A 27613-nucleotide genomic window follows, 5' to 3' on the forward strand; every position below is an offset into this window, starting at 1 on the left:
CCTTCACCACGGCCGGAGGGTGGAAACGACCGAGCGTCCGTCGCGGATGAACCTCCGTGGTCCGCGGGACAGTGGCACACACGTCAGCCACGCAAAGGAGAAAGCACTGACCTCTGCCACGGCCTGGGCGACCCTCACCGCCACGAGGCTGAGGACGAGGAGCCCACTCAGAAGCCACACAGCGTACGAGTCCACTGACGTGGAGCGTCCAGAACAGGCCAATCCACAGGGACAGGGAGCAGACGGGTGGCGGCCGGGGGCTGGCAGGGACGGGGAGCGCCTGCTGCTGGGTGTGGGGTTTTACACGCAACGATGGGAACGTTCTCAAACTGGACAAAGGAAGTGTTTGCAGAGCATCGTGAGTGACGAAAAGTGCAAGCTGTGACTTCATCAGCACGGTCTAGAGGGAGTGCCAAGAAGAAGTGACATTACTTCATCAAAGACGGGGGTAGGAGAGGGAAAGAGAGACCCCAGGGCCACGGAAGGGTCTCCCGGATCTGGCCTTGGCTGGAAGGGTTTCTGAGAGCAGACCCAGACTACTGTAGGAACGCAACACCACGGCCCCCACAGCATTGCAGGGTCGAGCTTTGGGGTCAGGACAGAGTGGTGGGCATCCACATATTTACAGACATTTCGGGTCCTCCCTGCGAGCTGGGCCCCCAGCCAGGTAATGAGGCGGGGTCCAGGCCGCGGAGGGTGTCTACCAGAACAGAGGAGAGCTGGTCAGGGGACAGGGAGGGACAGTGCTCCAGGCGGAGGCCACCGGAGCGGGAGCCCAGAGGTGAGACCGGGCGCTGTCCATTTGAGAAGCTCACTGAGTGCATACGAGGCGGGCAGGGCACGCTGTCACTCAAGGCCTCTGGGCCATGGAGGGATGGCTTTCGTTCTAAGGGCCATAAGGAGCCACAGAGGGCAGTGGAGGAGGAGAGTAAAGAGTCATGGCACTTGACAAGCAGGCACTGGAGCAAGAGTGGGACTGGGAGAGTGAGGAGCTACTGCACCCGTCCCAGCGAGAGACGGCGCCAGCAGAAGTGGGGCAGCAGGGACGGAGAAGGAGAAGCCTGCAGATGGCGTGGAAGTCGGGAGGGAGACGCCGCAGGCCGGAGAGAGCTCGCTGTGGGACGAGCGAGGCCAAGCGGGCCCCAGGGTTGGGGGTCCTCCGCTCCCCTCCTCTAGCCAGACACCTCAGAGCCCCAAGCCTCTGTCTCCTGGGCTGCAGACAGGAAGGAGGGCCCCTGCTCCAGGCTGACGTGAGGACGGCGCGCTGGTGGGGCGCAGCCACGGGGCAGGTAAACGGCAGGTGCCACCAGGAGGTGACGGACTTGCTCAGCCGGTGGCCTGGGACACTTCTGAGCCTCAGCTGGGGACACCGAGGCCCAACCAGACCTTGCACAACCAAACCACAAACCACAACACGAGGGCCACTGAGCCAGCCGGGGGAGGGCAGCCAACTCCAGCCGGGCCCACAGCAGGGGCCCCGGCACAGTGCAGAACGGGGCTCCCCAGGACAGCTCCCCACACCCCACCGTGCTCCAGCCCAGCCCCGCCCTGCCAGCCTGAGGCACACATGGCAGGCGCCACAGGCTGCCCACAGGAGAGCCACAGGCTGTGGGGCCCGTCTGGCGGCACCTCCAGTCCTGCTCACCCATGGTCCCTTGTACCCACCCACAAGACGGCTCTGGTGAGGCTCCCACACCCCCAGAGAAAGCGCCTGGCCACGGCTCTGTGTCCGCCTTGCTCCCTGCTCGCCCCTGGGGCCTGTCACCTCGGGACACACAGCAGGTGCTCCGTGAATGACCCTGTCCAGCAGAGGCAAGTGCCAGGACCACGAGGTGAGGCCAGAGCCCACCGTACCTGCATCTGTCCCCACCTCGCTGGGCGGAGGCCTCCTTCCTGGGGGCTGGAAGGGCTGGAAGGTTCCACGGGGCCTCCTGCCCCCACATTCCTCTCTGGCCCCAGGCAGGACGGCTGAGGCCACACGGCGACATGTTCCCTAGCTTTTCGGTGTGTGAGCAGCCTGGGTCAGCCGGGGAGGGGGGAGGAGGGAGCACAGGAGCCAGCGGGGGCTCGGGAGGGGCCGATCCGCGGGAGTGAGCCCGGGAGCCTGCAGCCCCGCCGCCAGCGGGAAGATGAAAGGAAAGCCAGCGGCGCCACACGTGCCTGAAATTTTCCTGGAACTAATGGGCCCGACACTGGAACTTGTGGCGGGTGGGGAGCCTCAGAATTGAAAATCAGCTGCCAGGAGGAGCGAGGCCCCAGCACGTACACACACACGCGTGCACACACACACGCACACACACAGGCCCGTCCCAACGCTCTGGGGGGCTGGCTCGCAGGAGCCACGGGTCCCACAGAGGGGACACAGTCTGCTACACCCACCCCCACCAGCCTGTCTCAGGCCAGAGACACGTGGGTGCTCCGGGGGCCTGCGGGCAGCGACCCCATGGGCCCCCCTCCCCACTGCCCCTCAGCACCTGGAATGGCCCCTGAGGTCCAGCGGCCTCCATAGCTGTTAGCTGACTGCTGACTCCCCCGTGGGAGGCTGGGGCCTGGCACACAGTAGGTGGATGAATGGCACAACCTGGACAGCTGAAAGCAGTAGAAACTTACACCCCACAGCTCTGGAGGCCGGACGTCCCCAATCAAGGTGCCAGCAGGGCCGAGCTCCCGCGCGGGCTCTGGGGAGGACCTGCCTTGTCTCTTCCAGCTCCTGGTGGCTCTGGGCATCCCTGGCTTGTGGCCGCACCCCTCCACTGGGCCCACCTTCCTCACACGGCCTGTTCTCCTTGTGTGTCTGCCTTACGGCCATCCCCTCTTCCTACAAGGACACGGGGCATCTTGGATTCAGGGCCCACCCTAGTCCAGCAGGACCTCACCTCGACTAATTATATCTGCAAAGACCCTCTTTCCAGATAAGGCCGCGTTCACAGGTTCCGGTGGACATGAAGTTGGGCGGGACACTATTCAACCCACGACAGTGGGTCCTCAGTAAATACTGATCTTGTCTGCTGCTCCATCTCAGATCCTGGCATATAGCAGGTCCCCTATAAACATCCACTAAAGAAAAACGCGCCAGCAGCCTGGCCCGTGGAGCATGGAGACCTGGAAGCCAGCACGGGGGACGTGAGGACAGAGCGGTTCTGGGACCTGAGGTTGAGACGCTGTGGAAACAACAGCTAGAAGGCAGCTGCTGCGGACGCCTGGTGTTCCCAGTTGCTGGCGTGCCGTACAACTGGGGACCGGCGACGTACTGGGTGGGCACCTTCGGCAGGGACTCCTGGCACAGAGCAGATGCCCAGGATCCGGCTCTCAACTGCGTCCTGAGACACAGAGAGCCCCGTGGGAGGTGGCGCATCTGAGCCTCACTCGGCCTGGCCCTGAGGAGCCTGCATGGCATCAGGGACAGAGCGAGAGGCGAGTTCCTGCCTCGCCCTGGTGGCTCGCCACCGTTGACCATGACTTACAGGCACCTGTTGTGGGACAGGTGCTGGGGACCCCAAAGCCCCCTCGTGGAGCTGACATTTTGGTGGGCGAGAGCAGAGCGATTACAGGACACCAGAAGGTGTTCATGCTGTGGAGACAATTAGGAGAGTAGGCAGGAACGAAGAGTGAGTGCAGTGTGAAGGTGAGTGGTCAGGGACGGTCTCACCAGAAGGCACCTGTAAGCCAAGATGCACAGGAGGGGAGGGTGGGAAATGTGCAAACGTCTGGGGAAGGGGGTTCCAGGCAGAGGGAACAGCATGTGCAAAGGCCCTGAGGCAGGGGAGGAACAGTAGGGAGAGCTGAGTGAGCAGGGGCCTGGGGCCCGGGGCCCTGGGCCCTGGGAGGCCACAGGCAGCTTTCACTCCATTTGAGGTGGGGAGGACACACCCCACTGGGGAGGGGCAGCGGACAGGGTCTCCTAGAGGAAGCCGTCCCTTGTGCCTCTGTGTTAAAGGAAACCTTGGCTCTGACCCTGGCAAGGAGCAACGGGCACGGGCCTCAGTGTGCTGGATGCCAGTGAAAGCGCCAGCCCACTTGTAATCCTAACACCAGTAAAGCCACCATGCTGGGTGCTACAGATCCAGGCGCCCACCCGCCCACCCACACAGGCAGGCCCAGCAAAAGGTCACTGGGCTCCCCAAGGAGGAGCCAGGACCCCGACCACAGCCCGCTCCTGGCTCTGCCCGAAGGACGGCCAAGGGTCACCATACTCAGAGCCCAACTCGGGGTGCCGCCCACAAGGGTGCCACCTGTTCACCCCCAAGCTGGGACTGGGCAAGACACCCCATCGAAATGGGGTCTCCGCCCCATTCTGGTCCATCAGGAGACTACTTCGCATCTGTGATGCGCAGGCACCACTCCAAACACTGGAGCCACAGCAGAGACCCAGTCAGACAAAATGGCCAATCCGAGCTGACATCCAGGGACACGCCTGTCCCAACAGGGAAAGCCCCCAGCCAGGGACTCAACAGGAGACGGAGGGACGGAAGAGGAAGGAGGGATGGGTGGATGGATGGACGGACGGATGGATGGATGAATAGATGGAAGACACATTGACGGACACATATCAATTTAAGTATTCCATTTTCCAGAGTTTTTCTGGTCTCGCTTTTTCGACCAACCCCATAGCCAAGTGTGCCTTTATTCCACTAATATTCCCACATCAGCTCCCTGCCGCCACCATGGGGGACACAGAAGAGCGCCATCACCCCCATGGACCCCCAGGCCCACACGACTGCTCCCTAAGCCCCAGCCTCCTGGGTAAAGAGGACCCTGGGGAAAACTGCCTCTGATCCCAAAGTCCAGAATCAGAAGACAGAGGGACTCAAGGCCCACCCTCCCCGGGCACCACTTCCTGTCCTCAAGCCACAGCCGGCATGCCTTCCTCCTGGGGAAGGAGAAAGGGGCCAGCGGACTCCAGCCCCAGACATATCTTCCCTGCGGCCAGCGGGATTTACAGCTCGGAGCAGCACGACCATCACGCGACGCGGCACGGGCCAGGCAACAGCCAGAAAAACAGAGTTTCCTGAGGCCAGAATGTGGCGCAGACCCCAGATCCACTCCCAGCCGGGCGGTTTTCCCGGGACCGGCTCCCTCTCCCCGGCCAGCTCAGCCAGGCCCCAGAGACCAGCTCAGCATGCGGGGTTAGAAGGAGAGACTTCACAAGAAACCGCCAATTTCTGGCTTCTTCAAACGAGGGGCACTCACCGTCGCTGGCGGGCACGTGAGATGGTGCAGTGTCCACAGAAGGCAGTCTGGCGGGTCCTCGCTAAGTGAAAAGCAGAGTCCCCACATGACCCAGCAATTCCACGCCTGGGTACAGACCCCAGGACACGAAAACGGGTCATAAAACAAAACAGAACAGAAAGAACACAAATGTCCACAGCAGCACTACTCACAACACCCAAAAGTGGAAACAACCCAAAAGGCCATCGACTGACGGACGGACAGAAAGAACGTGCCCACACGATGGAACAGTATTCAGCCATGAAAAGGAACGTGTGACCCGTGAACTCATGGCGCTGAGGGCAGGAAGCCACGGACGGCCTGATCCCACTGACGTGAAACGTCCGGGAGAGGCGAATCCACCAGACAGAGGGCAGGCTGGTGGCTGCGGGGCTGAGGGAGGGGCAACGGGGAGCGACTGCTTGATGGTGTTGGACGTCCTCTGGGGTGAGGAAAACGTTCCAGGGCTGCACAGCGGGGAGGGTGACACAACTGTGAACCCACTGAAAACCAACTGACGGTACGCTTAACCTAGTTCAGGGAGCATGTTTCACGCTATGTGTATTTTACCAGAACAAAATCATTCAGGGGAAACCGAGGTCCATGTCCCCACACAGGCACGACGGGCTGGAGGCAGGTGGGATGGGCACACCCTCTCCTGTTGGCCACATCCCCTCCTGGTCAGCTACCTTCATTTATATCCCCAGCCTGGCAGACAGGACTCAGCGGCGGAGGGCTTGGTTCACCGTCTCCCGTCAGGCCAGGCTGGGGTGATGGAGGCCTCACCGCCCCCCAACCACCTCCCGGGAACCCTCCCCAACCCCAACTCACCAACTGGGTTCCCATGATGCTCTCTTCCCGCCTCTCCTGTGGGCCCAACCCCATGAACCACCGCATCTGCTTCCCCACTGTCTCCCCACCAGACTGAGCTCCTGGCCCGCAGTTTGAGCCCCACCCAGGATCAAGGGCATCGTGGGGGCCCTGGCTGAGTCACGGCCCACGGTCACCCTCAGCAGGCTGCCCTCCCGGTCCTGCACGCCGCCATCCCACAGGGCTGCCACGTGTGGAAAGTGGTCGACTGGGTTCCAATCCAACTCTGCACTTACACAGCTGTGTGGCCTTGGGCACCATACCGACCTCTCTGGGCTTCACTTGTTCTATCTGTAAAACTTTCCTCATGGGGCCCGTGGGAAGAATCACCAGGAAAAGATCTACGGAAAGCTCGACCACCAGAGAAAAGTTCTGAGATGCAGTCGATGGCTGGTCCTACCCCACGCTACTCGAAATACGGGGGGAGGCAGGGAGGCAAGTCAACAACAGTGACCACGACGGTGGTATGCATAACAGGGGCAGTTACTATTACTGCCCCCACTCCGCAGACGCACCAACTGAGGCTGCGGGAGTGAGCTGACCAACCACAGAGCAAGTTCCTCGTGAGGAGGTGGTCCAGGCTGGGGGGGACCCACAGCTGAAGACAGAGACACGGCGCTTCCCGGGGAGCCGGGCCTCACGGGGTCTGGACGGGCTGCCCTTCCCAGCCCAGAACCCTGGCTGCGGGGGTCTCACTCAACACCCTCTTGTTACAGACGGGGAAACTGAGGCCAAAGAGGCGGAGTGTGAGCAAGGTCACTCACAGGCTAGTGCTGTGCCGCGGGACCGCCTACCCCGCCGGACCCCTCGGCACTCCCCAGGGCCCACCGATCCCAAGCCCACGTGGCCCGGGCACCTGGGGAGGCGGCGCCGGGGCCTGGGCTGAGCCCACCCCAGACTCCTCAGGGCAACGGACACCCCGGGGCCGCGGGGAGAAGGGCTCCAGGTCCACGGACGGCCAGAGCCCGGGACAGACCGACGGCCCAGGACAGACCGACTGCCGCGGACCCGCTGTCAGGTCACGGAGGGGAGACCTCACAGGCCACGCCCACCCTCACCAGCCTCCCGGGGAAACCAGAGCCAGGCGCCCCCTCTCCCCCCAGAAAGGACGCCCAGCCACCGGGAGAGCCTCCACCGCCCCCGGATCCACCTGTGCCTCCCGGTTCCTCGTGTACCACGCACCCCGTCACCCACGGGCAGCACCATCACCGCCCAGGGGACGGCTCCGTGTCCCTCAGCAGCCTGACTGTCCCCACTGGACACATCACGAAACCGAGGCTCAGAGAGGCGAACTCACTTGCCCAAGGTCACACAGCCAGAAAGCAGCCAGGCTCGATTCCAATGCCCAAACCGCCGGCCCAGGCCCCGCGCCCCGCCCCCACCGCGCGCCCGCAGCCCCCGCAGCCCCCGCGACCCCCGCACGCCCGCGAACCCCGCGCCCCCGCGACCCCCGCACGCCCGCGCCCCCGCGTCCCCGCGCCCCCCGCGTCCCCCGCGTCCCCGCGCCCCCCGCGTCCCCTCGTCCCCGCGCCCGCCCTCGGAGCAGCAGGGGGACGTGGCGCTGCCGGAGCCCGAGGCCGCCGTCCCTGTTCCCAGTTGGACTGGCCGGTCCGTGTCCGCGGGCGCCCCGCGCGCTCCCCGCCGGGGGTCTGCTCACGAGCACCTCCTCCTGCGCTCCTTTCTCCCCTCTTAACGCTAAAAGCGGGGGAGAGCCCACAGCCGGACGACCCTGCGCGCCCCCCGCCCCCCCGCCCGGGGTATTTCACCGACGCCGCGACGTTCCCGCCCCGGCCGCGTGTCCACCAGCTCCTCCATGTGGCCGCGCGCCCGGGAGGGAGGGGACCCGAGAGGCGGGGGCGCGGGCGACCCGGCAAACCCCGCGCCGCCCACCGCGAGCGCTGACCCGGAGCCCGACCCTACAGCCCGGGGGGCCCTGGGCGTCCGCAGCGCTGCCTGGACGGCACGAAGCCCCCCCGGACATTCTGCCGGAAGAAGGACAAACCCTGTGTGCCCCCGCTCGGACCCAGTGCCCAGAGCGTCACGGTCACAGGGAAGGAGGGGGGCAGGGCTGGGGGGAGCTGGCGTTTAATGGGCAGAGTTTCTGTTTTGCAAGATGAAAAAGTTCTGGCGACGGTGGTGGTGTTGATTGCACAACATGTGAATACACTTGACACCCCTGAACTGTACACTTGAAGACGGCTGACGTCGGGAACGTTCTGTCATGTGTGTTACACCACAACTTAAACTCAAAAATAAATAACTAAAATAAACCACACACCTCCTCCAGGGAGGCCTCCGGGCTTGTGCTGCTCTGTGGTGGCTCCCACTGCCAGGCCTGCCCCAAGGGCACCACGGGGGGTTCCTGGCACGCAGTGGCCCCTCCCAGGCAAGCACTGAGGGGGACAGTCAAGGCCTCATCTCACACCACCCCACCTCACGACCTGCCGGCCGCCTCCCACCCAGGTGGCCTCGAGAGGCGATCGAAAGGCCTGGACTTGGGAAGGGCTGACCCGAAACTCTCTATCCCTCCAGACGGGCCCCCGACCGGCCACCCCAGGCCTGGCCCAGACCGCCCGCTCCACCCGCAGGTCTGCGGTCCCCACCCCCACTCTCGAGGTGAGGGGGCCACCCCGAGGGGGTGACAGTGGTGGCCTCTGGGTTCCCACTGGCTCCCCAGCTCCGACATCTGGTAACGAGTCCACAGCTGCGGGCCCTCGGGACAGCTCGCTGAGGAACTCACGGGTCATCCCCAGCGTTTCAGGGCAGATCCCTGGGGTCGCCCTCGGCCACACGTGGGGAGGACCGATGTCCCAGCTGCTAAGAATAGCTGCACAGCAGCAGCCCGGAGGCCGGAGCCCAGCCTTCCACCGCGGCACGCCCTCCCCGACCCCCAGCAGACTACCATCTGGACCCCCAGGGGCCCCTCCCACAGGGCTGGCGGGAGGCCCCGCTGCCCCCAGAGCCCAGGCCCAGGGGGGAGAGCCCACTCTGAGCAGCCGGGCCCCACGCTCACATGTGACACACAGACCGCGCAGTCCCCGAGGCTCGTGGGCGCTGAGCGGCAGGCGTGGAGCCAGGATGGAGAACCCACGCGGTCCTCCGGACAGCGGACACGGCGGACACGCCCAGGGAAATGGGACGGTCAGTTTGGAGGGAACGAGATTAACAAGGCTGGGGGGTCCCAGGCCGGAAGCGGGGGGCAAGAGAAAGGGGGGCCGAGGATGCCAAGACCCACCGGACGCTGCGAGGCCAGGCCGGAGTCGTGCCGAGGGATGGCGAGGGCTGTGCACGTGGAGGACACAGGAGGGGGTGGCCGCTGCCCAGCCCGGCGGGTGAGCCTGGTGGCGGCTCAGGAACGCGGCCCAGGGGACCCACAGTGCCAATGCCTCCAGGCCAAGGGAGCCTTATTCTGAGACCTCTCTCAATTCACAATTTTTATTCAAAAAAAGTGGCTATAAACCCAACCCAATCAATCAATCTGACATCCAAATGCAGCCCAAGGGCGGCCAGGATGTGACCTGTGGCTTCTGACATGCGGTCAGCTGGAAGCCACAAGAGAGGCCTCGGCGAAGCTGGGGGCCCTGAGGGAGGGGACGGGGAGCGACAGGAGGGAACGTCACTGCACGGAGTGGAGAGGCTGGGCCCCCTTACCCGGGGAGTCATCGGGACCCCCCACAGGACGCACAGGCTGTGACAGATGGGCCGGGCAGGGAGCTGCTCCAGCTCGTCCCCAACACACGGAGCCAGTGGCTGCGGCCACCAGCTATTGTCTCTGCCTGCCCAGCACCCACTCCCTGCAACCACACCCCAGTGTCCCTCGGGCCACCACCCCTCCGGCACCCTGGGTCCCGGACTCGAGGGCAGGCGGAGCCCTCCTCCCAGGTCTGGCCCGTCAGCACCAGCTGCCGCACCTGGTTCAGGGCGGGGTGTAACTCGCAGGCTGAGCTGGTCAGTTCACTCCCATGACTTCCGCTGGAACATGGGGACCACAGGCTGCCCTTTGCCCGGGGCTGCTGGGCTGTGATGTGAGTCTGGGGCTGCCAGGCTCTAGATACGGGCAGCAACTCGTCAGCTGAGCCCCTGCATTCAACTGTGCCTGAAGCTTACCCTGAGCCTTTTGTGCTAAATGCAGGAGGAGCGAGGTGTGTGCCAATTGCAACCAAGAGACTAACACAGTAAAAACCCCCTTAAAACACAGATTCTAAGTGCCACGGGTCTCCTTGGAATCAGATCACCTCCACCCTCTGGTCTTCTCACCTGTGCAGGTGAGGACAGGAGCAAAGCCAGCCAGAAGCAGGTAAGAGAAGTAAAATGGGAGCCCAGGACAGACTCCGCCCAGGAGGAAGGGGCCGGACAGGAGCCTGGGACGGGCCTGCCCTGTCTGTCAGCCCTGAGGAGGAGCGAGGTCTCAGGCCGGGTCCTGAGCCACCAGTGGCCGCCACTCAGGACCAGGCAGGCGGCAGCTTTGCAGACAAAGCCCGTCCCTCCCCGCTGGCCCGGATCTGGGTCACTCCACGGCCTTGGTCCCCCTCTCAGAAGAACTCCTGCTCCCAGAACACAGAACCAAACCTGCTGACAGACGCAGGCCGGCTCAAGCAGGTCCCAGCAGCCCCGTGCAGGCCCCAAGAAATGGGCCTCGTCCGCAGCCAGGAGGCCACACAGGGGGGCCCTGCAGCCTGCACCCCGGCCACGACCTGGGCCTACCCCTGCTGGGGCCTCAGTTTCCCAGGCCGTAAAACGGGCAGCTGCTCCGGCCTGGAGGGTGGTCCAGGCCCAGGGACAGGGGAGACCTGAACCCTCCACCCCGTGGGCGCTGACCTCCCCCACCGTCCCCTTCTCCTGACCTCCACGCAGCCATGTGCTCGGTACAGCCCCACTTCCCAGACAGGAAGGCAGAGGCTCTGCGGGGGAGACGCCTGTCCAGTGTCCCGCAGGCGGGAACGGGGCCGCGGAAGGACTAAGGCACACTCCGTCCAGCTCCCGGTCCTGCCCGGTCACTAGAACAGACCTGAGGGGGCCCCTACCCCTCACGGGCAGTCACCAACACAGCGCCCAGCAGCATCAGCTCATTTATCATCACTACCTCCCTCCCTGGGACGCAAGACTGAGGCACAGAGAGGCTAAGTAACTTGTCTGAGGTCACGCAGCAGGCAAGTGGCAGAGCCTGGATACAAACCCAGGCAAGTCCCTGCAGCGCCCACCACTGACCCACTGTGTCCCGGGACCCCGTGGCCAGTGCGCCCCGCCTCCCTGCTCAGACTCAGGGAGACCCTTGTCCCCGATGGAAACAAGGAGTCGGGGCCTCACAGGCCCCCTCCCATGTCACTGCCCACGGGGCCAGACCAAGCCCTGCCATGGGAGGCGCCCATGCGCCCCTGCACACAGGCCAGGCCATCCCCACATCCATCCGACCAGCCCTCCCAGCTCACAGCAAACCGCCCACCTGGTCCCATCCTCGCCGCGCCCCCCAGGCCCAGGCTCTGCTGCCTCCCTCATCAGCATCCAGACCCCTCATTCCCCACGTCCCTGCTGCCTTATTGCCCATCTCCCCACCCCCCAACGTAAGGGGCATGAAGGCAGGAGCCGTATCTGCCGTGTCCATCGCCGAGTCCCAGTGCACCGCACACAGCAGGCGCTCAATAAATGCGGGCTGAGTCCATGAACGCTAAGAGCAGAACTGCAGCCCGGGGCTGAAGCTCAAAGACCACCCTGTCAACAGAGAAACTGAGGCCGAGTGCAGATGCCATCTACATAAAGCCAGACTTTGGGGTGTCGTCTCTACTGGGTCAACATGTTCTGGAAACTGATCCACATCTTACACAGCCCACTACACCGCAGCTGTCACTGTGGCCCGGGGCTCCTATCCCTCCCTCCTGGGAGCCGCAGTGCCAGCCCATCCATTAGCCACAGCTGGGGCTCTGAAGGCCGTCACCACCACTGGGGGCTGTGTGGCCTTCCCCAGCTAGCCTGCCCTCTCTGGGCCTCAGTATCTCCATTTGTCAAGGGCACCTGGCAGACGGGGTAGTCGGGGCTTGGGGAGGGGCCCCGCGTGGAACCTGGGGAGCCCCCTGCCTCTCGGGTCACGTCCTCCTTAGCAGGGACACATGAGGCAGAGAGCCGGCAGCGGGTGACGGTGGGTTCCGGGGTTTGTGGACTCGAGTTCTCGGGGAGGGAGTCCGGTCCCGGACCGATGGGAGGGGCTCCCCGCCCCCAACCGCCTCCCTCTGTCCTGGGCCCTCAGGCTGGGGGGACATGGTGCAAACCCCCAGGGAGCGCTCCCCGACCAGAGACCGGGCTTGCCGGCTGCAGGAGCCGGTCAGGGCCGCGGCGACAAGCGACCACAGCCCGGAAGCTTCAAACAGCAGAACTTCATTGCCTGGAGCTCTGGGAGACGAGGGCCGAGGTGCCATCAGGGGCCGCGGGCACTCCCGCCTCCGCAGCCTCTGCCTCCTGTCACCCGGCCGTCCCTCTGTGTCTTCTCTCCTGTCTCGTAAGGACAGCGGTCACTGGCTTCAGAGCCGCCCGGGACCCAGGATGACCCCATCTCGTCCCGAGACAGGGCCACAAAGACCCTTTTTCCAAAGAAGGCCACGTTCCAGGGGCCACAGCCCAGGCCGCCCTGACTGCTCACTGAGCCTTGCTCCCTGCTGGCGGAGGCCAGGCTCCTGCAGAACGCCCCCCAGCAGGTGAGGAAACTGAGGCACAGAGTGTGGAGCCAGGTGCCCAAAGCACGCAGCAGGCGGGGGCGGAGCCCCACTTTCTCGGAGCCATCCCCCGTCGGAAGCCCCTGCACACGAGCCCCCTCACATCTACGGGGAGCAAGGGACGCTCACCCCTCCACCAGGGAGGGGGCCGGGCGCCCACCCAGCCCCCTTCACAGGCCCAGAGGAGGCTCCCAGGGCTGGGGGGTGGGGGTGGGGGGGTGGCAGATGCCCCCCAGGGATGCTTCGCGGAGTCTCAGGCTCCCGCGTCACACGGCGCCAATCCCACCCCTGAGGATGGGGAGGGGGTGTCTGCCCTGGGACCCCCACCCCCTAAGTTACCCCCCGCCAGGCCAGCCCACCCGCTGCCACCGGCCGCGACCGGCACATAAGGGCCCATTGTGACGTCACAGGCCGGGAATGGGGTTATTAGCCTGGGAAGGAGGCTGGCCCGGGACAAAGGGCTCATTGTCATGCAAATACACGGCCGGGGGAGGAGCGGCTCCGCCTTCTGGCTGCTGAGCCAGGCTGAGGACCCCACTCCTGGCCCATCTCCCGGCCTCACACTGGACCCGTCAGGGCCCCCTCCCAGGACTGAGCCCAATTCCCAGTAAACAGCACCTGCCCTGAGGACCTGGGTTCAAATCCTGCCTCCTCCACAGCTGTGCCCTGTCCCCGGAAGCAGGGATGACAAAGGGCCTCCTGAGAATGAAGCAGGACAATCCCTTCAGGGCGTATTCATCACCTCGGGCTCAGAAACAACCATACACACCACCATTTACCTATTAACACCGCGTCCCTGCCGCTGTGCAACATTGGGCAGGCTGCTGACCCTCTCCGGGCCTCATGTGGAGGGGGTGACACAGGACCCCCCTCTGAGGGCTGTTAGAAGGACTTGACAAACTAAAGTTGCAGAACGGGGCTGGCCGGGTGGTGCAGTGGTTAAGTTCGAACGTTCTGCTTCTCGGTGGCCCAGGGTTCACCGGTTGTGATCCCGGGTGCGGACATGGCACCGCTTGGCAAACCATGCTGTGGTAGGCATCCCACGTATAAAGTAGAGGAAGATGGGCACAGATGTTAGCTCAGAGCCAGTCTTCCTCAGCAAAAAACAGGAGGACTGGCGGTAGTTAGCTCAGGGCTAATCTTCCCCCCAAAAAAAGAATGAATAAAAAAAAAAGTTGCAGAACGCTCGCCCACCTTGCCAGCCCTCAACACACGCAGCTGATGCTGTCAGCACCCCACCTGCACACCCGGGGGTCCCCATCTCCTTGCTAACGAGCCCCACCACTCTGAGTCTATGCAGGAGGGTCCCTACGTGCACTCGCACACTCGAGCAAAAACACAAGAGCTGCTTTTCAAGGACCCTGGACCTCCAGGAGCGCCCCCAGCACAGGGGCGGCTCGAGCGCCACGCACATCGCTGCTCCCGGGCCTGGGCGGCCCCAAGCCGGAGCCCCGGCAGGTGCCACTCACCTGGACGCACATCCGTCCCCAGGAAGGCCCCACTCGCCGGAAGGGACAGGCCCAGGGCCACAGCCCAGGGGGGTACACTGAGGCAGGCGCCCCGTTTGCTGGGCACCGACTACATGCCCAGAGCTGGGGACGCAGGGAGGTCAAGATGAGCAAGCCCCGGGTGGAGGGGGTGGGGGACACGGTGATGGACACACAACAAATCCCAGGTGGAGACGTGATAAGACGACAGGAGTGACAACGGGGAGCCCCGGGCCTCTCTAAGGAGATGACATGCAAGCAGAGGCCTGAATGAGGGGAGCAGGGAAGACCTGGAGGCAGGGGTTCCAGGACAGGGGCATAGCCAGTGCAAAGGCCCTGAGGCAGGACCACGACTGGCACTTCCAAGAAACAGCCCCAGGCCTGGAGGTCAGACGCCTGCCCCAGTCCCGCGCCAGCCCCTCCGGTCTGTACAGCAAAGCCAGACCCAGGACCCGAGCCGTCACTGAGGCCTAGTGCGGTGGGGGAAACCCTCACAGCAGCTCGGCCCGCCTGGCCCTGAAGGGACCCACCGGCCCCCAGCCTGGGATGCCCTGGAACCCTCCAGAATCCTCAGGTACAAAGCGAACCCTGCTTGGCCCCCCCAGAGGCCCAATGGCCAGGCCCAGCCGCCACGAGGGAGACGGCACCTGCAGGCCCACTCGCGGGAGCCCCCGAGAAGCTTCTACCCGCAGGGCAGCTTTGCCCGGACAGAAATGCCTTTCTCACGCTTAGGTGCCGGCCAGGGACGCCCCAGCTCCCTCCAGGGCAAGCTAGTGACGCCCCAAAGGCCTTCTCACCACTGTCAAGGCGGGAGGGGGTCTGAGGGAACCAGTGCCTACCGCAGGGAACAGCAGGAAAGGGAAAAAGGCAGCACAGAGAACGGAGGGAGCAAGAAGGAAAAAGAACTCAGGGAGGAAGCGGGCTCAGCCCTCACAAGCGACCAGAGACAGAACAGAGGCCAAGGGCAGAGGAGGAGGCTCAGAGGCGGTGGGCTCTGGGGGGGCCCAGGAATGAGAGGGGGGCTGCCCAGCTAACCCGAGCCATGAGCATAGCCCCCTGTCCCGACGTCCCAGCCCAGCCTACGGGTGAGGCAAGGAGGAGGGAAGTGATGCTCAGAGAGGGCAAGCAACCTCCCCAGGGTCACCCAGCCCAAGAATCAGCATGCACAGGCTCAGGCCCAGGTCTGCGTCCCGGCTGCAGTCCCTGCAAACTGCGTGCCCTCAGGTGGGCGAACGGACCCCACGAGCCTCGGTTTCCTCATCTGAGAAGTGGGGATGGCTGAGGCGGGTACGAACTGAAAGAGCACGCGGCAAACCCCGTCGGAGGCGAGAACAGCAGAGCACGGAGCGCCTTCAGTGCCAGCAGCTTCTAGGCACTGAGCGCGGTCACCTGGGTCAGCCACACAGCTGCCAAGGCGCAGACGTGGGCTCGAACCCAGGATGGCCCAGCCCCGAGCCCCCTCGCCTGCTCTAACTTTTTACTTGAAGTCGCTGCAGATTCACATGTAACTAAGATCACAGCAGATCCCGGGTCTCCGTGGCCACTGTCCCCAAGGGTCCCAGCCTCACGGAACCAGAACTCAGCGTCAACAGTGTGAGCAGAAGACGGGCGCTGACACCATCGCCCTCACTCGGATCTCACCAGGCTTACACGCCCTCACGTGTGGGTGCGGGTGAGAGTGTGTGTGAGTGTGAGTGGGTGTGTATGTGCGAGTGAGTGTGAGCAGGGGTGTGTGCAAACATGCTCATATGTGTGTGTGCACGTCAGGGGGTGTGTACGTGTGAGAGTATACATGTGAATGGGTGTGTTTACGTGTGTATACGTTCATGTGCGTGTGCGCACGTGAGTGGGTGTGTACGTGTGTGAGTAGGTGTGTCTGTGCGTGACTGCCTATATGTTCGTGTGTGTGAACCGGTATGAGTATTTATGGTCATGTGCATGTGTGCGTGAGTGGGTGTATATGTGTGAGTGGGCAGGTTCACGTGAGTGTGAGTGGGTGTGTACGTGTGTGTGAGTGCACGTGAGTGTACTCAGCTCTACGCACCGCCGTCTCCCTGCAGACTCTGGCGGCCACCACACTCGCTGCCGGTCAGCCCCGTCACGGCCCGCGCGCCCTCTGGTCTGAACCACACACGACCGTCTTTCCCAGCAGCAGGGGATCCCCAACTGAGACCCTCTGTGCGCACGCAACACGGCCACAACACCGCTGTGTGGTGACCCCAGAGGGCACCGAGGGCTTAGGGGCAGCAAGGGGACATTTGTGGGGTCCCCCGCTGCAGAGGCCTTCCCCGAGGTCCCCAGGAGACGCCTGAGAACAAAGGGACAGCGGGCAGCTGGCGTGGGCTGCCTGGACGCCCGGGGAACTCCCTGCTGGCTCCTGCTGGCCCGAGAGGAGCGGCCCGGAGCCAGCCACCGGCCCAGCATCCGGTGTCGCTTACACACTGAGGACGGCTGCCACCCTTGGCGGGGGAGCAGCCCTGCCCACCCGGCCCCAGGCCACGCTGGGCGCTGCCGGCTGTGCCTGGCCCAGGTCTGGTGGGAGACAGGGCAGAACGGGAGAGCACGGAGGGACCCGGGGCCCCCAGCCCAGGCCCAAATGCAGACAGAGCCTGGGGCCTGGGGCAGGACCCCCTGCTCCCGGCATCCGGGCGGGGGCTCCACGTTCTTAAAACGGAAGGGCTCCCCATAGGGAAGAAAACAAAACTGGATGGAGAGCACGCCAGCACTCAATCGGCAATCCAAACTTGCCGTCTACACTGACAGAGCCCCCACGCCCGCCAACGAGGGGCCCCTGCGGGTTCGTCCTGCTTTGCCCCTGCAGGCCACTTGCACAGTATGGACAAGAGAACTGAGGCCCTGTGAGTTCCACATCCTGAACAAGGTCACACCATCCATGGGGTCAGGCAGGGACGATTTATTAGCCCCCTGAAGCCGGATGACTTATGGGAGTGTTCATTTGCCAGATGGGAAAACCGAGGCTCAGAGAAGTGAAGTGACTTATCCAAGGTCACACAGCCAGGAAGTGTTTGGCGGGATTTAAACCCAGGCAGTCTGGCCCCAGAATGAACAGAGGGCCACAGATCACCCCCGCCTCATCCCCACACCTGTGCGGCCCCCGATGCCCCATTCTACAGACGAGGAAACTGAGGCACGCACAGGGTCTGGGGCAAACAGGCGACACCCTCTGGGAACGCGGCCGCCCTGGCCTGGGCTGAGCCCCACGAGGCGCCCTCTGCCTCCCGCTGCCCGGCACACCAGGCCCCAGGACAAACCACCCCCTCACCCCTCGGCCTGTGACTGAGGGCTCCTTGTGAGCACGGGCGGCCCGGCCAACTTTCCGGTGTTTATCCCAGCTCCTCGCTGCCAGGGCCGTGGGCAAGCCTGGGCCGGTGGCGCTGATTTCAAACCAGACCCGGGCCCCCAGCCAAGAGCCACCACAGTGGGAGCAGGCGCCGGGCCCAAAGCGCCGCCTGCACCTGGTCCCCCCGCCCGCGCCCACCGAGGAGCCCCCAACCCCGAGCCCCAGGCCAGCCCCGGCGGCCGACACCCGGAAACACACAGGACCCCGGGTCCCCCGCTCGGTCCTTCTCCCGCCAGGATGCCCACGCAGGAGCGCCCCGGAAGAGCCGCCTGGCCCACCGCGCTGGCCATCCCGCAGAGGGGTCAGGCATCGCTGTCCCGCTGGCGCCCGCCCTCCAGGCCTTTCCTGGGACAGCAACTCCGACCTGAGCCCGGGAGCACTGGCCCCCGAGGGCTGCCGCCCGGGGCCCACAGCGCAGAGCGGGGCGCCCTCCAGCCCGGCCCACCGTCCCGGGGGCATACCCAGAGGCAGCCGCCCGGTCTTTGCCCACCCTCCCGGGGCCGGCGACCCGCATCTGCCTGCCCCCCACGCGCCCGGAAACTTCTCCCGCCCGAGCACATGACCAGCCCGCACTCACGTCAGCTCCAACACCACTGCAAGGGACTCTCCCAGAAAAAGGAAGACGAAGAAAAGTAAAACGTGCCAGCAAGTGGGTCAGCGGAGTCCACGGGCGCAGCCGGGGCCGCCAGCTTCCAGAAGCGCCGCGGGGCCAGCGGCCAGCCCATCCTTCCTCGCCACACGCGGCAGGTGGCCTCCCACCAGACGGGGCGCCCCCCGGGCCCCGGAGGCCACCCCCGACCCTGGTGAGGGTCCCCCAGCCGGCCGCCCGGGCCCCCCGGGACAGCCACGGCCGCCACCCCCGAGCGGCGACACCGCGCCGTGGCCGCCTCCCCGCCCCCGGCCCATAAACACGGAGCATTACATAAGTCACTCCGCGCGCCGCCAAAAGTGCGCTCTCCTCCCGGCCTGGCAGCCTCGCTAATTCCTCGTTGCCATGGCAACCGGCGGGCTGCCAGGAGCCCAGCGAGGCCTTTTTATAGCTCCCGAGAAGCCTCCCGGCTGCGCGGCTCCGGGCACCTCTCCTCCGGGCCGTCCCCTCCCGCCCACGGACCATGGCCACCGCCTGGCCCTCCCGGGGCCTCCGGTCTCCAGGATGACATGGCCAGGGGGCGGCCCCGCCTCCACCACGCTGCTGCCCTCCCTCTGATCTCAGAAAGCAAACATGGGCCTCCAGGGAGTCCTGAACCAGCACCACCTCGGGGACAGGCCTGGAGGCTGAAAAAAAACACGCACGCGTGTGCACACACATGTACCCACAGGCACACACACACATGCATGCACACACGTGCACATGCAAACTCACTGGCCAGAACGGCCCATCTGGTGGTCAGCCAGGGGTCTGAAACTTGGCTGCAATGAGCTGTGTGACTCAGAGACAAGTCCGAGCGTCTCTGGGCGCTGACTCCCTGCAGCGGGCACTCGGCTTCACTCCCACAGGCTGGTGCAAGGAGGAGCCGTCGGGAGGCCACCCAGCTGCCGGGAAGCAGGGGCCCAGAGAGGCACCTGGGGCCCCTCCTCTGCCCAGCAACCAGGAGTGGGCCCCGCGATGCCCGCCCAGGGTGGCATCCTGAGCGATGACCAGGGGTCCCGCGGGGACACAGGGGGCACCACAGGCGGGAGGCACAGCAGATGCAAAGGTCCGGAGGCCGGACCAAGTTCAGCGTGCTGCAAAAGCAGAGAGAAGGCTGGAGTGGGTGAGCAGTGGTGAAGCAGGAGAGCGAGAAGACGAGGTCAGGGAGTGACGGGAGCACAGGGAGGGGGTCACGGGCACTCAGGCTGGTTGCTTAACTCTGCGGACTGGAGACGCCCCCAAGAGCAATAATGACAACCGTAATAGCATAATAGCAGTAGCGGGTATTGTGTGTCCAGCACTGTGTAAGCACTGGACCTGTTAACCCCTCTCTCCTCATGAAAGCACACAAAAAACCCAACATACAGAGAAAGAAGCAGGCCCAGAGAGGTTAAGTGGCTTGCCCAAGGTCACACAGCTGCAAAGTGGCTGAGCGGGGATTTGAGCCGGACAAGCCTGGCTTGCACCCACCGGGCCACGTGGTGTGGTCAGCAAAGAGCCACAGAGGGTTTGGGCGCATCAGATTTGCACGTGACAAAGGTCAGGGGCCACTGGACTAGCCAGGGGATCAGCAGCCACTATGGGACCAGGGAAGAGGCCCAAACAGAAGGCATGTGTGTATCGACTTTCATCAGCTCACCCTCCAGCCTTTTCCAGGAACTCCCACAGAGTGTTCTGGAAGGATTCTGCAGACCTGCCCGGAAGCCCAGGCGGGGAGTTCTCTACTCCAGAGTCTTCTTTTAAAGGTGGGGAAACCGAGGCATAGAAAGACATGAGAACCCAAAGCCATACTCTTAGACCTCAGGTCCGAATGCCATCTTCCTGTCCCTTGGCTCTTGCTGTGACCGTTACGAAACTCAGGGACGGCCACACCGGCCCCACAGGACAGCGGGCAGCGGCCGAGGCCGCGGGTCAGACGCACGGGGCCCTTCCATTCTTTTCTGCTCGTTCAGATGCAGACTCTCCTGGAAGCGGGAGGATCTCAGCCACGGGAGACAGCCACCGGGCCGCGTCCCCCCGCGGTCACTTCCTGTGTCCTCCCCCAAGAGGCCGGGGGGTGCACAGTCCGCAGGGGGACTTATGAAGACGCAAATCACCAGACAACCAGAAACAGCCACAGCAGCTCCATCCAGACAGAGCCGGCGCGGCCCAGGCCGCGGTTGAGGCTAAGGCCGCGTGCGGTCGTCTGCTTAGCACGAGGAGGCCAGTGCCCTGGCCGCGCCCGGCCCTCAGCCCTCGGACGCTGGGGCCCACCCCGGACCCAACTCACCAAGACGCCCCTGCAGGAACCCGCCTGCCGGACGGCTCTGGGTCAGGGAAGGGGTCCCAGGACGTGCTTTGCCGGGCGCCACTGCGGCCTGGGTGGGAGGCTCAGGGATGCCCAGGAGGCGGCAGGAGGGGCCAGCAGGCCGAGGGGCCCCCGCTGGGAAATGGGGGCGCACTGCTCGCTACCCCTCTCGGCGTCAACAGAAACGACAACTGGGGGACTCGGAGGACCAGAGAGGACCCACCATTGGGCCGGACTCAGCGTCCAGCACCCAGTAGAGGGATCCTGGCCGCTCCCTCCCCACGCGGCTGCTGCCTCCCGCCAGGCGCAGAGAGTCGGGAACGGGCAGGGGGCTGGGGGCAGAGAGAGGGCCTCCCCTGTTTCCACCTCCTCCTCTCCCATCCCGAGACGACCCCGCACCCCAGGGCTCCGGGCCGGGCGGTGACTACCCCTCCCCGGGCAGCCTCGGTCTCCCTGTCTGAAAAGCCACTCACTGGGGCCGGCCAGTGGCACAGTGGTTAAGTTCACTCACTCTGCTTTGGAGGCCCAGGGTTCGCAGGTTTGGATCCCGGGCACGGACCTAGCACGCTCACTAGCCACACTGTGGCCATGCTGACGAGGCATCTCACATATAAAACAGAGGAAGGATGGCACAGATGTTAGCTCAGGGTCACTCTTCCTCACCAAAAAAAGCAAAAATTTAAAGGCACTCACAAGATGGTTTTGTTGCCAGACATGCATACAAGGGGATACGATTCAGCCACAAAGGGCTGAAGCACCGACACCTGCTACAACACGGATGGACCTCGAAAACACCAAGCCAAGCACAAAAGCCAGACACAGGGGCCCACCCTGTAGGATCCCACATACATGACATGTCCAGGACGGGCCAATCCGCAGAGCCAGGGAGCAGGCGGCGGGTGCCAGGGGCTGGGGGGAGTGGGGAGCGAGTGTGCACGGGTGCGGGGTGCCCTTTGGGGTGACGAGACTGTTCTAGAACTAGACAGAGGTGGTGGTTGTGCAACATTGATTATCTACTAAAAACTAATGAATTATTCACTTTAAAATGGCTAATTTTACGTGACGTGAATTCCGCTCAATTCAAAGTAAATAAAAAGACTGCTGTGCTGAATGGACAGCATTCCGGATCAGCTTGCTGACTTTCCAAAAGCCGGGCCCCCCCTCAGCTGATGAGGGTCCCTGACCCCAGGCCTGGAGTTGTCAGACATTCAACAAACATTTATGGAACCCCAACGGTACGCACCGGGCCCTGGGCACAGAGCAGGGACCAGGACAAAGACCCTGCTGTCGCGGAGAGACACGGGCTGGGGGAGGCAGTCAGTGGAGAGTAACGACAGCTGCTGTGGGCAGCGGGGTCTCCGTGGCCAGGACACCGCAGCAGAAGCTGGACAAGGCAAGGGCGGTGCACGTGGATACTCCCCAGGGAACAGTGTCCCAGGCAGAGGGAACAGCCACGGCAGAGGCCTGAGGCAGGGCCGCACTCGGTGAGCTCCGGGAACGGGCCTGCTGGAAGGAACGGGCAGAGGAGAGTGCGACGGGGGGTTGCCGCATCACCGGCTCCCGATCGCGTGGGACCTCGCAGGCCACAAAGGGGTCTTTAAACCTGAAGTGAGATTAAAATAAAATTCACAACTGCATTAGTTTCCTGGGGCTCCTGAAAGAAACGTCTACAAACTGGGGGCCTAAGCGACAGCAGCTTACGCCCTCGCGGTTCTGGAGGCAGAAGCCATGCGTGCAGGTGTGGCAGGGCTGCGCTCCTTCGCAGTCGGGGCATCCTGCCTCCTCCGGCCGCCAGGGCCCAGGCGTCCTTGGCTGGTGGCCGCCTCGCTCCCGTCTCTGTCTCAGTCTCCACGCAGCCGTCCCCGCTGAGTGTCTTCTCTTATGAGGACTTCCGCTGCCGGATTCAGGGCCACCCTAGCCTAGGATGACCTCATCCCGAGACCCTTAACAAGGACGCTTTGTCCAAACAAGTCCCACTCACAGCTTCCCGGTGGACCGATCTCTTGGGGGCCACAACTCGGCCCACCACCGCCACCAGGACTCGAGATTCGGCAGCACGAAACGCCCAGCACCAAGCTTGAGTCCAGGGGACCAGGCTGGAAGCTGTGGGGACGGGCGCCAGAGCACCTCCAGGAGCCCCCCGGGGACCCCGCAGCCAGCCAGCCAAGAACAGACCCCTCCTGAGAGCGGCATGGGGGGGCCAACCCGGGAGGCCTGCCGGGAAGAGGTCTCCCTGACAGGGGACAAAACAGGCCACAACCTTTGCCCCAGACGAGGCGTCCTGAGACCACAGTGCGCCCCACGTCCCCCGTCCCTTCACCCAGGCGCAGGCCTCCCCCCGACAGAAGCGCCACAGTTAACCCTCGACCACACTGGCCAAAGGCAGCGCCTGTCCCCGGGGCTGCTGCTCTGCGGGCTGGGCTTATCGTCAAAAGGGGCCGCCCCAGCGCACAGCAGCAGGGAGCCGGGGCAGGCAGGGCCGAGCGCCCCCTCCAGACTCAGGGCCAAGGGCACAGAGCAACCGGCAGGCAGGTCCGGGGCAGGGGGCGGGCGGCAGAGGGAGGAAGGGGAATCCAGGACGCTCCTGGCACCGGGACCCAACCGGGAAGGACAAATCAGACCAGCCCAGGGCTGCCCATGCACCTAATGTGCCAGGCAGGGGGCGAACAGGCTTCACGTGTGCCCCTTACGGAAGAACCCTACAGTGTAGTGCTACCCCCATTGTACAGACGGGGAAACCGAGGCACAGAGTGGTGAAGTGACTTGCCCAAGGGCATGCAGCTAGGAAGTGCCCAGGGACTGTGGCGCCCGAAGCTGTGTCACTAACCACTAGGCATTACTGCCACTCAGAGCACTTCAGCCTCCACTGGAGACACAATATTGTTCTCAGGGAACTGCTGCAGCCTCGGGCCCCGACTTTCAGAAATGACATCTCCAGAGGCGTTAAACGTGACTTCCCAAGGCTTGGGACCTTCTGGAACATTCCATGGGACCTTGTGCCCAGATCACAGAGGGCAACATACTTTGAGATAAAAGTCACAGCTAAGAACAGAGGCCACAAAACGATGACAGACAGCTGCGGAAACAAGGAAGCTCTTTCTGGCATGCCGTGTTTTTCAAAAATCAGGACACTGCTTACAAAACCCACACTTCCAGCTTCTCTTGGAAAAACAATTAGAATATCCCGCGTGCCCGTGAGCCACAACCCCCGCCCATCCCTTTTGCCTCATTCCCCTCCCTGACTGTGTCTGAGCTTGGGACCCCTTTTCCCCACCTCCCTGCTGTGGAAATAGCTGAACAAGTGTTGGAAGCCTCGCTTAGCCAGGAAATGGACGACGGGGGGAGTGTCGCTCTGGCAGCTTCAGGTGGCTCTCCTCCTCCTCGGCTGGCTGAGCCGGCGGCATGAATGTGCCCGAGAACAAGGCCCAGAGAAGGAAGCAGGGCCAAGACAGAGCCAGCTCCCCAAGGCGGGGTTTGAACCCCTGGATCCAGCCGTGCCTGAACTCACCCCATTCTGGACTCCCCCATTATGAGCACCCAGTAATTCCTCCTCATGGCCTGAACCAGCCCGAGTGTGTCCCGGCCACGACTCAGGAGTCCTAACTAACCACCCTCAGGTCTCAGTCTCCACAGACAACTGTCCGAGGAAGACTGTCCTGACCATAAATTCGACCCTATTAGGCTCCAGCAACGACCCGAACTCTGTCCCCACGACCCTCACCACCCTCAACAGCACTTGTTTAACTCATGCTCTCTCTGGAAACTAAACTCCTCAAAGGCAGGGACGACGTCCGACCTTTCCATCACTCTGATCTCAGTGGCCTACAAATATCCAGAACACTCCACGTGCCCAACAGACATAAATTAATCAACCAGCCAAAGCACAAAGGGAGAAGCAAAAGCCACTGCCCTCGATTTCTGCCTTTAACGTGAGTCGCCTCAGACCCAAAAACCCACTCCTGGCCCCGGCTCTTCTCCAGCCATGAAGGCCTCCTTGGCATTCCTGAGACACCAGGCCTCTGGGCCTTTGCACGTGCTGTTCCCCCTACCTAGAACGCTCATCCCTCTTCCTTCTACATCAGCCCCTCTCCTTGTCTAGGTCCCAGCTCAAACGCCAGCTCCTCAGAGACCCCCCCACCTTGATTTCTCTGCCTAAAACGGGCCCTCCTGAAACCAGAGTTGCCCCTGGGTCCCGGCCCTGCGCTACTCCACAGCCAGCGCCCTCTGCCTTTTGGGTCCGTGTTTGTCTTCGCACAGCCCATCTCCCTGTCAGCGCGCGGGATCCACAAGCCAGGGCCTGGCATCCGTGTGCCGCGCATCCCCCGCCCTCTCCCCCCGGCGGGGACACAGGCGGGCCGCAGGGAGGCAGGAAGCAGACCCCTCAAGTCCTGCCCAGTCCTGCCCAGCCCAGCGCAGCTGCCGCATGCCTGAGGGCCCTACGTGGCGCATGGGACCTGGCCCGCGGCCGCGCAGCCCCACCAAGAGCTCCAGTCTGGCTCCAGGCTCGGGGAGGGCTGCAGGTGGCGCCTGCACAGTCCCCACAATGAACAGCAGGTGCTCCACGGGGTCCAACCCCAGCTCTGCCAGCTGCCAGCTGTGTGACCCGGAGCAAGCCACTTAACCTCTCTGTGCCCCCAGCTTCCCCACGAATAAAACAGGGCCGATACTAACAGCACCTGCCTCACGGGGCTGTTCCGAGAACGTGAGTGAATGTACGTGATCCTCGCAGAACCAGCCTGGCACAAAGTCAATGCTCAGGAGTCAGGAGAAGCTACCGTTCACGTTCACAGTGCGGCTGGGCATGGCAAACTCACACGGCACGGAGGCCCGGAGGCGTCACCTGGGTCCTGTCCGAAGCGCTTGAGACACACTGATTCCTACCAGGAAGGTTTATTATGATTCAACATGCTTGCTCCACCTGTTCCAGGCAGCCCCCTGGATTGCTCCACCCCCAGCAGCTCCGTGGACGCACAATGCTCCATGGGAGTCTGTCCTCAACTCCCTCTCCGTCCCGGGCCACAGTCGGGGTGGGGGGGAGCCCGCTCCCCGAGCCTGAAGTCGGTCCCCCCGGGAAAGCAGGCCCCACCCACCTGTGTCGCAGCCCCGCCAGCATCCCAGCACCAAGGCCCCGCAGGGCTGGGGGGGGGCCGAAAGTGACGGGGCTTCCCTCCCCGCAGTCTGCAGAGGGGCTGTTCCTGGCGGAGGCCCGGGCACCCAGGGGCTCAGCCCCACGGCCCTGCACGGGGCCGCACGGCCGAGACACAGGCATCAACTCCGGGTGCGGGTCTGGGGTCCGCATGGGTGCCGTGGGAGAACAGCACTGCCCCCCGCCTCCCCGAGATGAGGTGGCCCAGCTGGTCTCCTCTCCCCACTGGACAGACGGACAGCAGGCCCCCCAGCCAGGCCACTGGGGTCACCACATGGCAGGGACCCACGAAGCCAGCCTTTGGCACCCACAACCCCTCACTTCTCACACAGGAGAGCCGCCGCCCCTCCAAGCCAGGGACTCGAGGTGGCCTGTCCCCAAACTGGGTAGAAAGAGCAGGTTAGAAGGCCAGCGCCACCACCCACCAGCTGTGTGACCTCGTTTCAGCCCCCGCACCTCCCTGAGCCTCAGTTTCCTCATCTGGAAAATGGGTCCAACAATCATTATTGCAAGACAAGGAGGGACCAGAGCCAGCAAATCAAAGGCGCAAAAAGAGGAAGAGCAGGGCTGGCCCGGTTGCACAGTGGTTAAGTCCGGCACGTTCTGCTTCGGGGGCCTGGGGTTTGCTGGTTCGGATCCTGTGCACGGACCTATGCACCGTTCGTCAGCCATGCTGTGGCGGCGTCCACACACAAAGTAGAGGAAAATGAGCACAGGTGTTAGCTCAGCAACAATCTTCCTCAGCAAAGAAAAAAAAGAGAGAGACAGACACACAGAGCAGATCTAGGAAGAAGCCATTTTGCTTTCAGCCAACGGGCTCCCTTGTCATGAGAAGAAATGAGATCGTTTTTCATGGTTCGGAATGGCGCAGTCTGGGTTTACGGCAATCATGGAAGCGATGACGTGATCTTTTCAGCATTGTAGTCTCTGGAGGCCTGGAGCCACCCTCAACGAGCCTCTCCCTCAAAAGGCCAGGCTAGGGAGTCATCAATAAACGGGTAAAGTCTTAACACAGCACGCGGCACAGAGACGGCACCGAGAGAGGACCCACGGGACAACCAGGAGCCAGGGGCAGGAAAACGGGAAGGATGCAGGCTCTGGGGCAGACGGCCTGGATGCGAATCTCAGTGGCTGTGTGATCTCAGGCAGACCACTTAACCTCTCTGTTCCTCAGCTTCCTGATCTGGAAAGTGGGGATGATCATAATCCCTCCTTCAGGGCGGTTTTGGAAGACCAAGTGAATTCTAACGTGTAAAGTGCAACACAATTGCTACCGTAAACCCTGGGATGACATCTGCAGCAATTTCAAAACACGCAGGTTTATAAACCCAACTGCAGGATGACGGCAGGTCTGCCTGGACCTGAGGATCCCCACCTCTACCCCGGCCGGCTGGGAGCCCCCAAGGGCAGCGCCGTGCCCCTCCCTCCGGCCGGGGGCAGGGGCGACGATCAGACGGAGGAGACACATGTCGGAGCCGAAGACGAGAACAAGAACAATTATCGGGCAGCATCCATCCACAATCACGACCCTGATGCAATTAGGCCCCTCGCTAACTTCATTACTTATTTATTTACGGGATTGCTTATTTAATTTTCGGGCCTCCTTCCCCGAAAAGTCATCTTCACTGACACCCCTCGGGCGCAGAGGAGGAGCAGAGGTTCCTCTTCTGCCCCCACCCCAGCCCCGAGCTCCAGCCTCGCCCCAAAACCGGCCCCCAGGAGGCCTGCGTGACGCTGCACAGACCGACACTCACTCAGCAGCGCTCGGCGCCCACGGACAGAGTGGGGCCTGGACGGCAGGAACCGCCCCCACCCTCGCCTCTCCAGCGGGGGGACCCTCGGGAAAAAGGCCACCAATTGCCCTCGGGACCAGCAAACCCATCAGGGCAACAATGGGGCGGGACTTCCCAGCCTGGAGG

At 63.6% G+C, this 27613-nt stretch overlaps 1 protein-coding gene across 45 annotated transcripts in view; it reads right to left on the reverse strand.

The window, feature by feature from the left end:
- Nucleotides 1-27613, reverse strand: part of NCOR2 (nuclear receptor corepressor 2) — a 205749-nt gene that overhangs the window by 144720 nt on the left and 33416 nt on the right. The window contains exon 1 of one of the 45 annotated variants that reach the window (XM_070627242.1): nucleotides 18553-18611. The exons of 43 other annotated variants lie outside the window; for them this stretch is intronic. The gene's annotated coding sequence lies outside the window, so the exon portion shown is untranslated. Of the gene's footprint in view, nucleotides 1-18207; nucleotides 18340-18552; nucleotides 18612-27613 lie in introns of those variants that run through there. One more of the 45 variants, XM_070627240.1, reaches the window with a different exon arrangement.

This window comes from Equus przewalskii, chromosome 7 (assembly GCF_037783145.1).
Source record: "Equus przewalskii isolate Varuska chromosome 7, EquPr2, whole genome shotgun sequence".
NCBI classification, from domain to species: Eukaryota; Metazoa; Chordata; class Mammalia; order Perissodactyla; family Equidae; genus Equus; species Equus przewalskii.